At 50.6% G+C, this 13,680-nt stretch overlaps 1 protein-coding gene across 2 annotated transcripts in view; it reads left to right on the top strand.

Moving 5' to 3' along the window:
* The window catches only part of ADIG (adipogenin), a 32,840-nt gene extending 27,885 nt beyond the window's left edge, over positions 1-4,955 (top strand). For both annotated transcript variants that reach the window (XR_008997946.1, XM_036902294.2), the window contains 3 exons: positions 2,179-2,396; positions 4,396-4,471; positions 4,826-4,955. The gene's annotated coding sequence lies outside the window, so the exon portion shown is untranslated. The remainder of the gene's footprint in view (positions 1-2,178; positions 2,397-4,395; positions 4,472-4,825) is intronic.
* The last annotated feature ends 8,725 nt before the right edge of the window (positions 4,956-13,680 follow it).

Genomic DNA, 13,680 nt, shown 5'->3' on the forward strand with positions numbered 1-13,680 from the left:
GTGGAATCACTCATTCATTTAATTCAAACCACAAATATTTACTGAGTGACTGCCCATGTCAGGGACCAGAGAGCAGGGAGCTACAGTCCTTTATATTCTTATTTTCATTTATGCTCTTCTTTGCTTTTATGCTTAGGAAGTCCCCTCATCCAGCAACCCGATAATGGTCTACCTCCACGTGTTTTTCCAGTTATTGTTTAATTTTGGTGTCTGGTATGAGAGAGACACAACTTCTTAGTTTTTTTCCTTCCAAATTTAGGTTTTTAAGACAGAAATGACTCGTGGTAAAGTGCACAAATATTTAGCATGTGCAACTCAGTGTGTGTATCTGTGTAACTCCCACCAGATCAAGAAAGACATAGAACACTTCCTACCCCCTGCAGGCTCCCCCCCCCCCCCGAGGCCCTTCCCTAGTTTGTCCCTCTCCCCACTCCAGGCAACCACTACTCTGAGCCCTCTCATCAGGTAGTTATTTTCCCAGGTCCCATAAAAGGAAGAGGTTCTTCACTGACCACATTTCAATTGATTGGATAATCCTAGGCAAACGAGCCCCAGACATTGTTCCAGAGGCTTCACCCACACTGGCTTGTCTCCTTGTCTCTCCCTAGGAGATGGGTGTTGCCATTGCGGCCCCACTGTCCTCCTGGGAAAATGAGAAGTGAAGCTCAGAGAGAAAAGCTGGCTGATACTAGGCCAGGACCGAGCCCCCAGCAGCCTGACCCAGACCCTTCCCAGCTGACCATGGCTCTCTACTGCTAAGGAAGTTTGCCTCCATCTCCACAGTAACCCCTATTCCAGTGTGAAAGTGCTTTCATTCACTCAGATAGAATTTTTCTTTTTCTTTGGAAATAATTTTAGGCTCCCAAGAACTTGCAAAAATAGTAGAGTTCCCATGTCTCTACCTAGTTTCTCCCAGTGATAATATCTTATGTAACCACAGTACATCAAATAAAGTGTTAAATAATTACTTTCTACTTCTAAAGCGTCAGAGATAATTCATACTCAACCTTATCTTTTAGCCTTGATGATTTGATTTCCCCCACTGAAGCTATGAATGATAATAATTGATAGTCTAAAGATATCATATATTGACCTTTTACCATGGCTCAGGCATTATACCAAACACTTCATATACATGACTTAACTTCATTCTGTTACACTGACCATAATTGTCTGTGTAAAGAAAACTAAAAAATAGTAATAGTTATAATTATTGAGTATTCAACAGGTGCCAGGCACTGTTTTATATGCTTTGTCTACTTTTATCTCTCCAGCAAACTTGTGAAGTAGATCCTGTTATTAGTCCTATTTTACAAATGATAAAACTGACACACATAAAGGTAAAATTATTTACCCAAACTCATAGGTAAAATTAAAATTTGAACCCAGAAAGTATAATTCCTTAGCCCATAGAGCAAGCACTAGGCTGTATTACAGCCATAGCAGTATTACAACCACAGCCTGCTTCCTTTCCCTTCTTTGAGCACTGGAATGAGGCCCTGGAGAATAATCTGGTCAAGTCCTCCAAAACTAACCAAATCTGTCCTTCCCTGGCCATTGCTGTTCTTCACATCCGGGCAGCAGGAATGCCAGGTGCTGCCTGCAGAGCCCCACTGTGGCCTCCAGATGGCGCAGTCAAGCATCATTTATTTTTCAATTAATGCTCTGTCATTAATCAGAGTAAGGAAGAGGAGCATAGGCGCCATGGATGGCCCTGCCAAGAGTCGAGACAGATGGGGTGAGGGGGAGCAACAAAGAACCAGGGTAGAAGCAAAAAATAAGAGGCCTGTGGGGTGATGCCTGTCCTCCAGCAACTCCTGTTGGAATGCAGGTAATAAAAACAGCTTCCTCTTCCTGGGGCCTTGCTATGTGCTTGGCATTCTAAGCACTGTACACCCCTTAGCCCACTTTACCCTCATAAAAACCCTATGAGGCAGGAGCTATTTCATGGTTACACAGACAGGGAATTAGAGGCTCAGGATGTGAACCAGTTGGCCAGAGGCAGAGCTTGGCCTTGAGCCTGGGACGAATCCCGAGTCTGGGACGAATCCCGAGTCCCTGCTCCCATCCTCTGCTCTTCCTCCACCTAACAGCCTGGGGAGGGGGTGGGGGGACGCGGGACCCCAGCACACATGCCTGACGACTGGCTTGAGCAGTTATCTTTCCCTCTCTCCCTAGAAGTTTAGGATCCCCAAAGGCAGACTTGGCTTCAGGAGAACAGGAGACTTGCCCTCGCAGGACGGGAAGAAGATTCCTGCCTTGGCCGTCAAGAAGCTGACCGCGCTCTGTGACGTCCTGGGCTTGGACTGAAGAGGAGCGAGGTGGGAAAGTGGAAGGCAACGGGTCAGCAGTGCGGGCCGGCGGCTAAAGTACTGGCTGTCTCATCCAGGGAGCCGGTGAGGAATCCTTCAGCAAAACATGCTTAGCTTCCCTAGTTCTTTCTGTCATATATATTTTTCTGCATATAAAAACAATTCCTGCTCTTCACAGAGAAAAAGACAAAAAGGGAAAATATAACTCAGATATAAGCACTATTAACTTCTAGAGTATCATCTTCTCTGTGTGTATGTGTGTGTGTGTGTGTGTGTGTGTTTTCCTTTTTTCACTATATATTATAGAATTATGGATATTTCTCATTGTATCATTCAGATGTTGCTACAAAAATGTTACATAACAAGCAACCCCAAAACTTGTGACTTAAAATAACAATTATTTTCTGCTGCTCATGTGTTTGTGGGTGAGCTGGAAGTTAGTTGGCTGATCTAGGCTGCACTTGGATTAAGCTGTTGACGGGGTCTGGTTTGGCTTCACATGTCTCTCACCCGCCTGGGACCAGCAGGCCACCTGAAGCCTGTCCTTAGAGCAATGGCAGAAGCACAAGAAGGCAAACCCTACCACACAATGCATTTTAAACCTCTGTATGTGTCATGGAGTCTACTGCTACATTGGGCAAAACTATCACCTGGCTGACTAGCCAGGAGTGGGGGAGTAGTTTCTGCATCGTTAGTGGGAAGAATTGCAGATTCACCTGTCAAAGGGTGTGGCTACAAGGAGGGGTAATGAACTTGGAACAATAGCATCACTTACCATAACTATTAAACATTCTTTGAAAACATGATTTTTCATCAGCACACTGTTTTCCTCCTTATGGATATATCCTAATTTATTTAACCATTTCCCTATTGGTGAACTTTATTATTTCCATGTTTTTCCTATTATGAAACACAATCACTATTGCTGCACACCGAACTCTGAATGCATCTTAGATTATTTTACAATATACTTAAGTTCTTGGTTTATATTACTCTTAAATGGTGTATGAGAGTGTTCATCTCACTGCATCACTGTCAGCTTTACACATTATGATTTTTTGTTTGTTTCTTTAAAGACAAGATAGTGGTGGATAAGAAAGGCCAAAGGGAGGGGGTTAGCTGAGAAAGTATAGGTAAGTGAAGGGAGGATGAGGGAAATTGCTGAGTAGATTTGGAAGGAGAAGTTTTCCCCAGAAGACTGTGAGGCAGGATGGATGAGAAAACCAGGCAAATGCATTTCTTAGGAACTCAGCCCATCCCTGCAGGTCTAGACCCTCTACCCCAGACATTACATATCATACAGCAGCAGCGCATTTTCTTTCTACCACCTCTTTGTTCAGCTGAGATTTTCTACTCTGTGATGTATCCAACATTTTCATTATTGCTGAGACTAAATGTTCTGCTCCAGAGATATGGAGAAGTTTGAGCTCACCCATTCTCCAGACAGTTCAGTCCTCAAACACAGAAGGGATTCTGAGTCTAGTCATCCAGGAGATCTTGTGGGTTGGAGCCCACTTACTCCAGGAAGTGAAACACCCCTTCTGCTCCTTTGACTTCCAGCAGAATCTCGCCTTTTTGCTGTGCCCCTTGATGCCCTGCTCGAAGCTGACTGCAAAGCCCTCCCCAGCACCCAGGTCCTGCTGGTACTTCAAGCTCTAAGTTGGCCCCAGCTTGGCTTATTTAGCTGTAAGAAAGCTGTCTCTGGCCGCCACAATGGGAGACATCTAGCCTGGGGGATGACAGTGTGGACTTTGGAACCAGGAGACCTGGGTTCAAATTCTAAGCGATGCTTGCCAGCTGAGAGACTTGGGATGAATTTTTGAACCTCCTTGAGTCCCCCTTTCAGTATGTGTGCGGTTAAAACAGTATCTTCCTTTTATGAAGGATAAAGTGAGGAACATGCACGTGAAGCCCTCCCAGCAGGGGCTGGCTTCCGGGCTGTAGGCGGGAAAGCTGTTAATTCTTCCTTTCCAAGGCCCTTCAAGCATGCTGCTCTTCTGGTCTCCACGGGAGACAGACGTACCTGTTTGATCCCCACTTTTCAATGCTTGCTGGTTTAAACATTGGTTTCTTTCTCTCATAGCTGCTGTCCTGTTGGAAAAGAGAGGGCTGGACGTGGAAGGCATCCCAGGGGCTCTGGATCACAGGCTCAGGTCAAGGTAACCATGTGGCTTCCCCCACTCCACCTCAGCACCCTCCCATGTGCACTGAGCCAGGGGAGAATCAGTGCACAGCTTGTCATGTTCTGTCTTGGTCTCTGTTTGACAGGGTGGAGATGGTACAATATGGCCCAGGGGTTGTGGGTGTGGATCCCGGGGTCAGACTGCCAACATTTATTGAGTGAAACCCTGTGCTAACACACATTAAGCTATTTGATCCTCATATCAACCTTATCATACCAAAGTGGGTGCTATTATTGTCCCCACTTTGCAGATGAGGAAATTGAGTCCCAGAGATGGGGTACATGGTAGATCCTTGGGCCAACTTCTCATTAGTGACTCTTCTTTCTTCAGGGGCTGGAACAAAAGCTGGAGACAGATTTCCACACTGGCTTTTTTAGCTGGGATGAGGTTTACCACAGTGACGCATCTGATTTGCTCAAAAGGTTCATCAGAGAGCTGCCAGCACCTCGGCTCACTGCTGAGTGCCTCCTCACCTCACTTCACGTCGTGCCCAGTGAGTGTGCCCCAGCCCTTTATGTTTGCAGAGAAGAGCATTTGATGCCACTGGCCTTGTTTGATTAGGGGACATGGTGGTGATTGCTGACCCGCTGCATTTCTAATCCTGGCTATAGCTCTCAGACTGCACATCTGGGTGTGTGTGCACATATGTTTACATACATGCACACTTGTGTGTTACTTTTTACTCACACAGTATAGAGAGTGAGCTCCGTGACCAGCACTGGCTGGGGTTCTGTCTGAACTGACACTAGCCCAGGAAACAGTTCTAGGCCTTAGGAAAAAGGGTTTCCTGGCTGTCCTGGATTTTCCAACTCTGGACTCTCCCCTTAACAACAAGGGGCCTCCAGGCCAGGTGAGGGCAAGTCTCTGAGTCGCCACAGACTGTGGTTCTCCCTCTTCCCTCAGACATCCTGGACCTGAAGCAGCGCCTGCAGGCTCTTCACCTGCTCATCCTGCTCCTCCCAGAACCCAACAGAAATGCCCTGAAGATAGAAGTTTCCAGAGCTGCCTCCCTCCATTCTATCACCTCAACCCAGAGCCACAATAACAGCTCCAAATGTGCTCATTCATTCATTCATTCATTCATTCATTCAACAACTACCCCAGGGACTGGGTGCAGTCAGTGGAGACCAACAGTGGTGGCCACGCCTTTCCTGAGACTTTCTCCTGGAGGAAGCAGAGAGGAAGCAGCGCTTGCTGGAGTGGGCCCTGCCCAGCATCTCCTCTGTGCGGTGCTAACAGGTGTTACAGGGGAAATGGTTATGTGTCCAAATAAGATCCGGCAACACTGAGGTAGTGAAACAAGGTTAAGGATCACTCTTTCCAACAAGACCTCTCAAAGCCTTTGAGGTGCTGAGGCTTTATGAGTCTCCAAGTGGGACTGGAGTATGTAGCATATTCCCAACCTGGTTAGTCATGGACCCCTTTTGCTGTGAAAAGCATTGCACAGCACTGGTGTTCTGCGGGGCACCAATTTGGGAAACACTCCCAGGGAACTCCCACTGTATGTCTGGCAGTGGGTGCTTAGAGCTGGGGACTGGGGCCAGGACTCAGCCTCTGCTTGGCCTCCAGCACCCTCCTGGCTGTACTTGGGTCGAGCCCAAGATGTACCTCTAGGGTGAGGCAGTGAGGAGGCCCCAGGTGCACTGCAGTCCTTGTCTGACATGGACACAGGAGGCCCCAAGGAAGTAACCAGATAGAGCTGGGCTCGGGGGGCCTCGGCTCCTTGTGCCTCAGCTTTGGTTGAAGAGACAGCCTCTTTGAATTTCTGCTTCCTTTTCATGGAACTGAAGATAATAGTAGCATCTTGTGTGAATCTCAAAAGCTAACACATGAGGAATCACAGAGTAGAAGGCATGGTACTTTGCAAATGTTCAGTATATACTCTTCCTTTCTTTCTTCCATCTTTCCATTCATCCACCCACCCATCTATCCATCCATCAGTCCGCCCCCATCCATTATCTTTCCATCCTTCCTGTTCTTCCCCTTTCCCTTCATCCTACTGTCTATGTGGCCTTGGGCACATTCTCCAAGCCACAGTTTCCTTCTCTTTAAAATGGGTACATGTCATAGAGTTTCATGAGGATTAAATGAGATGATAAATGCACATAAGGTGCTAACCAAGGGGCCAGGAACACAAAAAATACTCAATAAATGGCAGCTCTTAGCATCTTCTCCCATTCTTCCCATTGTCTCTGCTTCCCTATTTTTTCCTTTGCCTTTGAGGCAGATCTAGACCCCCAAAAAAGGTGCTGTCCTGGGCCTCTCCCAGAACTGTGGTTCGTTTCTGCCTGGAAGTTGAGGTCAGACCCAGATGTCTCATTAACCTCTGAGAGAGGACAGCAGGGAAGGGCATGGGCCACATTTTGCAGAACAGGAAACAGACACAGAGAGGTCATGGTGGGCTGATGGCAAGCTGGAATGAAACCCCTATTCCAGCCCCTGGCTCTTTCCGAGTGCCCCCGAGTTGTGCAGTGTGGTGCTCTAGGAAAGGTGGGGAGCACCAGGCTGCGCCAAGATATGAGGGAGGTCCTGTCCTTTCCCCAGGCACTCCTGGAATTCCTCAAGACAGTGGTGGCCCAGGAGCCAAGCAACAAGATGACACTGTGGAACATTTCCATGGTGATGGCCCCTAATTTCCTCCTGCACCGAGGGCAGTCCCCTAAACTCTCCAAGGGCAGGGAGAACAGCTGGCAGAGGGGCAGCCAAGGTGGTGCAAACGATGGTACACTGCCAGGACCTGCTCTGGACGGTGAGCGCTGTGGGCCACGAGGGGAGGGGCGGGGTGTCTGTCTGGGGAGCAGGACAGGCCCCTGCCCTCCTCGGGTACGGCTGCGCTGATGCCCCTGCCATCCAGGACTGTGGGTCCTGTGCTCTCCAGTCCCTAGTTACGTCTCTTCCGGGACTTGTGTCAGATGCCACGTGAAGGCCAGTGTCTTCCTCCTCTCCCGCCCTGGTGTAGACCAAGAAGAGTCTACACTGTCTCCACCTCCACACTTCCCAGTCCCCTGCCATCTAGTCTACCCAGATTATGGGTGTTCCCTGAGCTCCCACAAAGAATCCTTCACATGGAGGTTTTAGTGATACTGAAAAGCCCCGCCCGTGAGGCCCAGGAGCACAGGGCCTGCCCAGGTGGAGCTGGAGCCAGGTGACTGAGACAGTTCCTGCCCCAGCGCGGGCCTTGCCCTGAGTAACAGTTAGAAGCAAGGGTGAGGGGCCAGGGGAGGGAGACTCCTCTGTGGCATGGGCACACGGCCTGCTCAAAGCTGAGGGCAGGGCAGGCGCACTGAGACCAGTGGCTCTCTGTGCCCCCAGCACAAGGTCGTACTGCCCACCACAGCTGCCAGGCTACTTCACTTAGACATGTGCAGCCTCTTCACCCATCTCTTCTTTCATCCGGCCACCCGTCAGTCCCGCATCATCCACCCACTCCCCTCTCCTCCCTCCCCCGCTCTTCCTTCTCTCCCTCTCTCTACCCTTCCTCCATCCATAAAGTCATTAAGAAAGTCTTTTTATTCCAGAAGCCAGCCAGTGAAGCCCTCTGACTCTTCCCAGTTTCCACCACACCTTGGTGTTCTCATCACACCAAACGCCAGCTGCTTCTCCAAACTCATCCTGTGCTTCACACTCCTGAGCATTTGCTTATGCTGTTCACTCTGCCTGGAATTCCCTTCCGTTTTTATAAAGAGCAGGCGCCCGGTGCCCTCTGCTCATTCCTCAAGACCTAGTTCGAGCATCAGCTGCTCCGCCAACAGCCCCTGCCCCTCGCCCAAAAGGTACAGGTCCGCGCCCCGTAGCTCCTCTCTCCTCTGTGTTCCTTCAGCTCTCTGAGGTAATGTGACTGTTAAAATACATTAGATTAGAATACTTTTTACTGCAAGGAGTTTTAAAACGTCAAGAAATGCGTAAATGTCTTGTTAAAGTTTCAGGCGCAGATGCAGGTAAAGTACATGGAAGCGCCCCCCCCCTTTCCCCCGCGTGTATCATCTCGTTTAAGTGTCCCACAGCCGGAAGTCAGGAAGCCCGGAATGGTACCCGGTTGTCAGACCTCAGGGCACACGCTCGTTATTATCAGGGGCCGTGGAGTCCGGATTCTGTCTGCTGGGTTCTGATTGGATAGAGGGGCGGGGCTTGACCAGGGGCCCTTTGGGAATTGGCGGCGCCCGGGTGGCTGGGGTTCTCAGAGCCTGAGCCCTCTCCGGGGATGCCCCTGCCTGAGTGAGCCAGTGTGCCGCTGGCCCAGGCTCAGGAGCAGGAGCAGGGCACTCCAGCCTCTGTCCGGGGGACGGCTGTCACTGAGCCCGAGGGTGGGCTCTGCTCCCACAGTCCCTACTGCATTCCCTCTTAGGGGCGAAAAGCCTCCCCTCCTCCCACTGAACTAGTGCTGCAGCCCCAAGTTCAACAAATTTGAACATGTCAAATTCAAGAAGTTCACGTCTTGCCAAGCCCTGCGTGGGTGCTGGGACAGGGAAGAGGCCAGTCCCTGGCCGACTGCTGTCACCCCAGCAGCCCCATGCCCCTGTTAAGACTTGATTCTTTCTGACCAGGTCGCCTCTTTGTTGGTCGCCCAGGTGCAAAAACAGTGAGAGCAGTGGCCGTCGATCCCAGCTCTCCGACCGAAGCCTCAAGACCTGGCTACGAAGGATACACGCAGACAGGGCCAAGGCGGGGGTTGGCCCCTAGGCGGTGAGTTCCGCCCGCCTAGGGGGCTGAAGGAAGGAAGGGTCGGGCGGCTGGAGGGCACCTGCAGCGGGGAGCAACGCATGCATCAGCCAGCAATACTCGCTACCGGCTTGTCCGGGACGGCGCTGCCGACGATAGCCACTAGGGGGCGCGCCAGCCCCACGCAGCGAGCGGGGAGGCAGAGTCAGAAAGGAGGGAGATGACGCCTCTGGTCAATTCTGCTGTCTGCATGATACATGTTTGTATAAACCTATATGCATGCGTTTGTAGGTGCATTGTATGCAACTCTGTTGTGTGTACAAGTGTGAACACGTGCACACGTATATTTCTATGCCCGTGTTTGTGCACGCACACTTCAGAGGATGTTACGTATGTGGACACATGATCTGTGCACAAGTACCTGTTGTGTTGTGTGTGTGTGTGTGCTTCCTGTGTATTTAGCGTGGGTATTTGTGTAAGTGCACGTGTACGTGTGCTTATGCACACACATTTGAATTCCAGGCATCTTTCTCTGCAGATTCCCAAAGTGGCAAAAATCCAGGCAGCCTGGTCTACCAAAGATCCCCTGGAAGTGCCCCTGATCCCCCACACCAAAGTGGCCCATGTTCTCAGGCAGTTCATAGGGCACCTCAGCCCTGGTTCACAGAGTCAGGAAAGCAGTGAGGACAAAGACAGCCTCTTTCAACTGTAAGGGACACCTCCCTGAGATAGGAGCCTCACCCCTGCAGGGAGCAGGAGTGGGTGCAAGGTGAAGTCACCCCTCAGAGCTGAAGGCTGTTGAGGGCAGCTGTACATGCCACTAGGCTTTCTCTCTCTGGGATAGTCAGAACAGGGTTCTCCAGCCTTCTTAGAGCGCTTCTTGGCTCCAAATAATAATGATAGCTACCATTCATTCATTCATTCATTCATTTATTCATTTAATGGGTATTTAATGAATGTCTACTACAGACCAGGTACCAATTAGAGTGCTAGAATCACAATGAAAAGAACAGAGGCCCTGGTCTTACAAGCTCACAGCCCTGAGGCAGAGAGGAACATGAATCAAATTAGCCACCAAGGAAATGTTCAAGTTACAAATTGTATTAGGTTTTATAAGAAATACAGGGAACAATGTAAATGTAAAATAAGCCACCTGGTATAGTCTGGTGAGTGAGGCAGGGCTACCAGGAACAGAAAACTGCATGTGCAAAGGTCCTAAGGAAGCATGGTCAAGGGGCTGAGAGAGAGATCAGTGGGACTGATATGCAAATGTCATTCCAGGATGCAAGAAACAGCTTGAGCTCTGTGATGTAGTTGGCACAAAGGACTCTTGGACTTAGCAGGTGTCTAGTTCAGCTCCTCCTTGAACAGACGGGAAAACTAAGGTCCAGAGAGGGGAAGGGGCTTGACCAGGGCCACACAGCAGATTGGGGCAATTCTAATATTGAACTCAGGGTATCACATATCAATTATATGATACCTATGTGATAATTTTAGCTTCCATACATAATCATACAATATCCATAAGACATCTTGATTCAGAATTTGCCCCTCACAGCAGGCTCCTGTCCCCATCTGTTACCCCTCACCCTATCACCCTCACAGCCTGCATTCTGATGCTCAGCAGATCGGGGCCTTGTTGTTCGGGGGGCCCATGGCTGGCCCTCCCCAAATGCCATACAACTGCCTCTTCCCTGCCTCTGGGCTCTTTCCTGGGCTCCAGCTCTCTCAGGAGAGTCCTGTATCTCATCTCTCACCTGGGACCAGAAATCAGAGGATCGCCCCTCCCAGGCCTGGAGCCATAAACAGGTGTGGTCACATTGCCTCCAGCACAAGGGGTGAGCTGTTTTTCTCTCTGCCTTGCAGCAGGTTCCCAAAATCAGCCAACATCCTCCTCTGCAAAGTTGGAAGGAGTATCAGGAAGTTTCTGGTGGGGAATGGGTCCAAGCCAGGTCCCCGGGAAGTCTGTGGCCTGTACTGCTCACCAGATCCCTCTGGGGGGGCCACCCCAGGATAAGCCTTCCCCTCGGGCCTCTGTCTCCCATGAAACCAGGTGGAACCCTGCTGTGAGGTCAAGGTCAGCCTGGGCCACATCCTGGAGTGTGGGGTTGGCCTGGAGCTGCCCTTAGGCATAAAGAGGGCAGCCTTTTTTGTTCAGTGTGACAGGTGTCAGTACCACCAGTGAAATTGATGCCTCTGGACCACCCTAGCTGAAGCAGGCCGCCTCCTGGGCCAAGGCCATGGACTCCTTAGGGAATTCTGCAAACACATGCCCAGCTCCAAGTGCCCCAGCTTTGTGGGAACCAAGGATGGGCAGCCATCCTCAGCTGCATTCTCTAGAGCAATGATTCGCAGCCTTCAGCAGTGCCTCAGAGTCACCTGGAGGGCTATTCAGACACAGGTGGCTGGGCCCCGAGAATCTGCATTTCTCACAAGTTCCTAGGCGATGCGATGTTGCTGGTCCAGGGATCACACTTTGAGACACTGGCCAAGTTGCAGAGGCTAAAGCAAGGCTTCAGCAGTAGTGAAGGAGGGAGTGAGTAGGGGTGAAGTCTGGCCTTGGCCACACTGTGGCTCTGGAGGCAAGTTGTAGCCCAGTAGTTCCCTTTAGAGGGAGGCTGGTCTTTCTACTTCTGTATCAGTCAGTCACTGGCTGTGGACTGCCCAGAGGGGCTGGGCATACCTACGCAAGCAAAGCATCTGCCATCTGGGGAGGTCCGTTTTCCAGAGAAAAGGGTAGCTGTGGGCCATAGCCGCCAAGACTCAAACAGCTTGCGGGCAGCGCAATGCCAGCAGCATTTCCTCAGCCACCACCCTCAGCCCTACCCCCATGCCTGCTTCCCACAGGTGAGTGTCACCTGGACCCATTTGCTGGCCTCTTAGATCTGTCCTGCGCCAACCCCCACAGTGAGTGGGTCATTAAACAGAGCCCCACCTAAGGCCTGGGACTCTAGGGAGCAGCCCTGATGCCACATCCCTGGCCCCCGGGGGCTCTGGGTACCCAGCATGGAAACGCAGCTGCTTGAAGGGAAGGTCTGGACATTCCTCCAAGGCATCCTTCTCTGAAATGCCTCTCAGATCCCACAGAGGACTCGGGTCTGGGGCTCTCTCCTCCCCGCAGAACCACACACAGAGCCCTCTGTAGGCTAGCTGGCTCCGACACCACACTTAGTGCATGACCACACCCCCCGGGGGACCTGGATCCCCATGTATTTTAGTCTGGGATTCCCAGCCCCAGGGAAAATAAAACATGCAGCACGTTTATCAAGAAGCAGTTGCTTTATCCAGGAAAAACTGCTTTGAAAGTGTCCCTACTATATATAGTGTGGCAGTGCTGGGGAGAAGCCAGAAGAGCTCTGTGGCCTTGGGCAGGCATCCTGCCCTCTCTGAGCCGCTTTGATAGATGAGGGTTCAGGCCTCAGGGATGGGGAGCAAACACCGTGGCCAGGAACAGCCCTGGGAGAATTAGAAAGAGGAAAACCCTCCCTTTACAGCTCTTGTGTTTTAAATATTGCTTTGTACAATCTTGTCATTTTCCAATATGATATTTAAATTCTATTTGAACATTAAAGGCACAAGTTAAATATCACTTTTACTTCATTCAGGGTCTTTTTCTCCCCAGCCCAGTTCCTAGTGGGTGATGTCCTCGCAGCGAGTTAGCATGGAAGCTTGGTGATGAGAACGTCTTACCGTGTTTCTCAGGGGGCTCTGGCCTCAGCGTGAACCTGTAGCCAAGAAGAGAACTCAGAAAGGGAGGGGTGGAGTCGTGGTAACAGTTGCAGAAAGGGGTGGTCCTGCAAGGACAGCTTCTCTGGGGTCCTTTCCCTACCCCTCTCATCTCCAACTCTCCTGGGTCTCTCGCCTCCCCCTTTACCCTTTCCAGAGTCTGTCTGGCTTCAGGTGAAGTGTCCTTCACCCATTCACTCAACAATGAATTGAGTAAGCGCAAGAGCTTTATATATTTAATCTTCACAATAGTCCAGTGTCTCAGTTTGGGATCCCTGAGAAGTACACCCTGAGACCATGATTCCAGTGCAAACAGTGACCCCAAGAAAAGAGGGAAGGGGAAGGTGGAAAGGGGAGGCAGCCCATAAGAGGGTGCATCATCAAGCAAGTTACCCTCGGGCAACCAGAGCTTAATTCTCCTAGGGAACTCTGAGAAACAATGGAGGAGATACTCATCAGCATTATCCCCACCCAAAGGGCACAGAAACTGGGCATTTATTCACCAACTCCTGTGAGTCATTGGTTGAGGGCTGCTCCTGAGGATGGTGGGCGTTTTTTCCCTGGCACATCTTGCCTGCATGAGCGCAGGTGAGGTCGGCTCCAGGAGCCAGAGAAAGCACTCAGGTGAAGACATAGAGATGCTGGCAGTTAGAAGCCGGCCTTCGTGCCCTGAAATGGTGAGTGCGGAAGGGACACTGGTGGTGCACTGACAGCACCTGCTGCACCCTGTCAGGTGGTGGTGGTGGTGATGATGGGGATGGTGGTACAGATGGTGATGATGATGAAGGTAATGATGGTGC

The sequence above is a fragment of the Manis pentadactyla genome, chromosome 5, assembly GCF_030020395.1.
Source record: "Manis pentadactyla isolate mManPen7 chromosome 5, mManPen7.hap1, whole genome shotgun sequence".
Classification (NCBI taxonomy): domain Eukaryota; kingdom Metazoa; phylum Chordata; class Mammalia; order Pholidota; family Manidae; genus Manis; species Manis pentadactyla.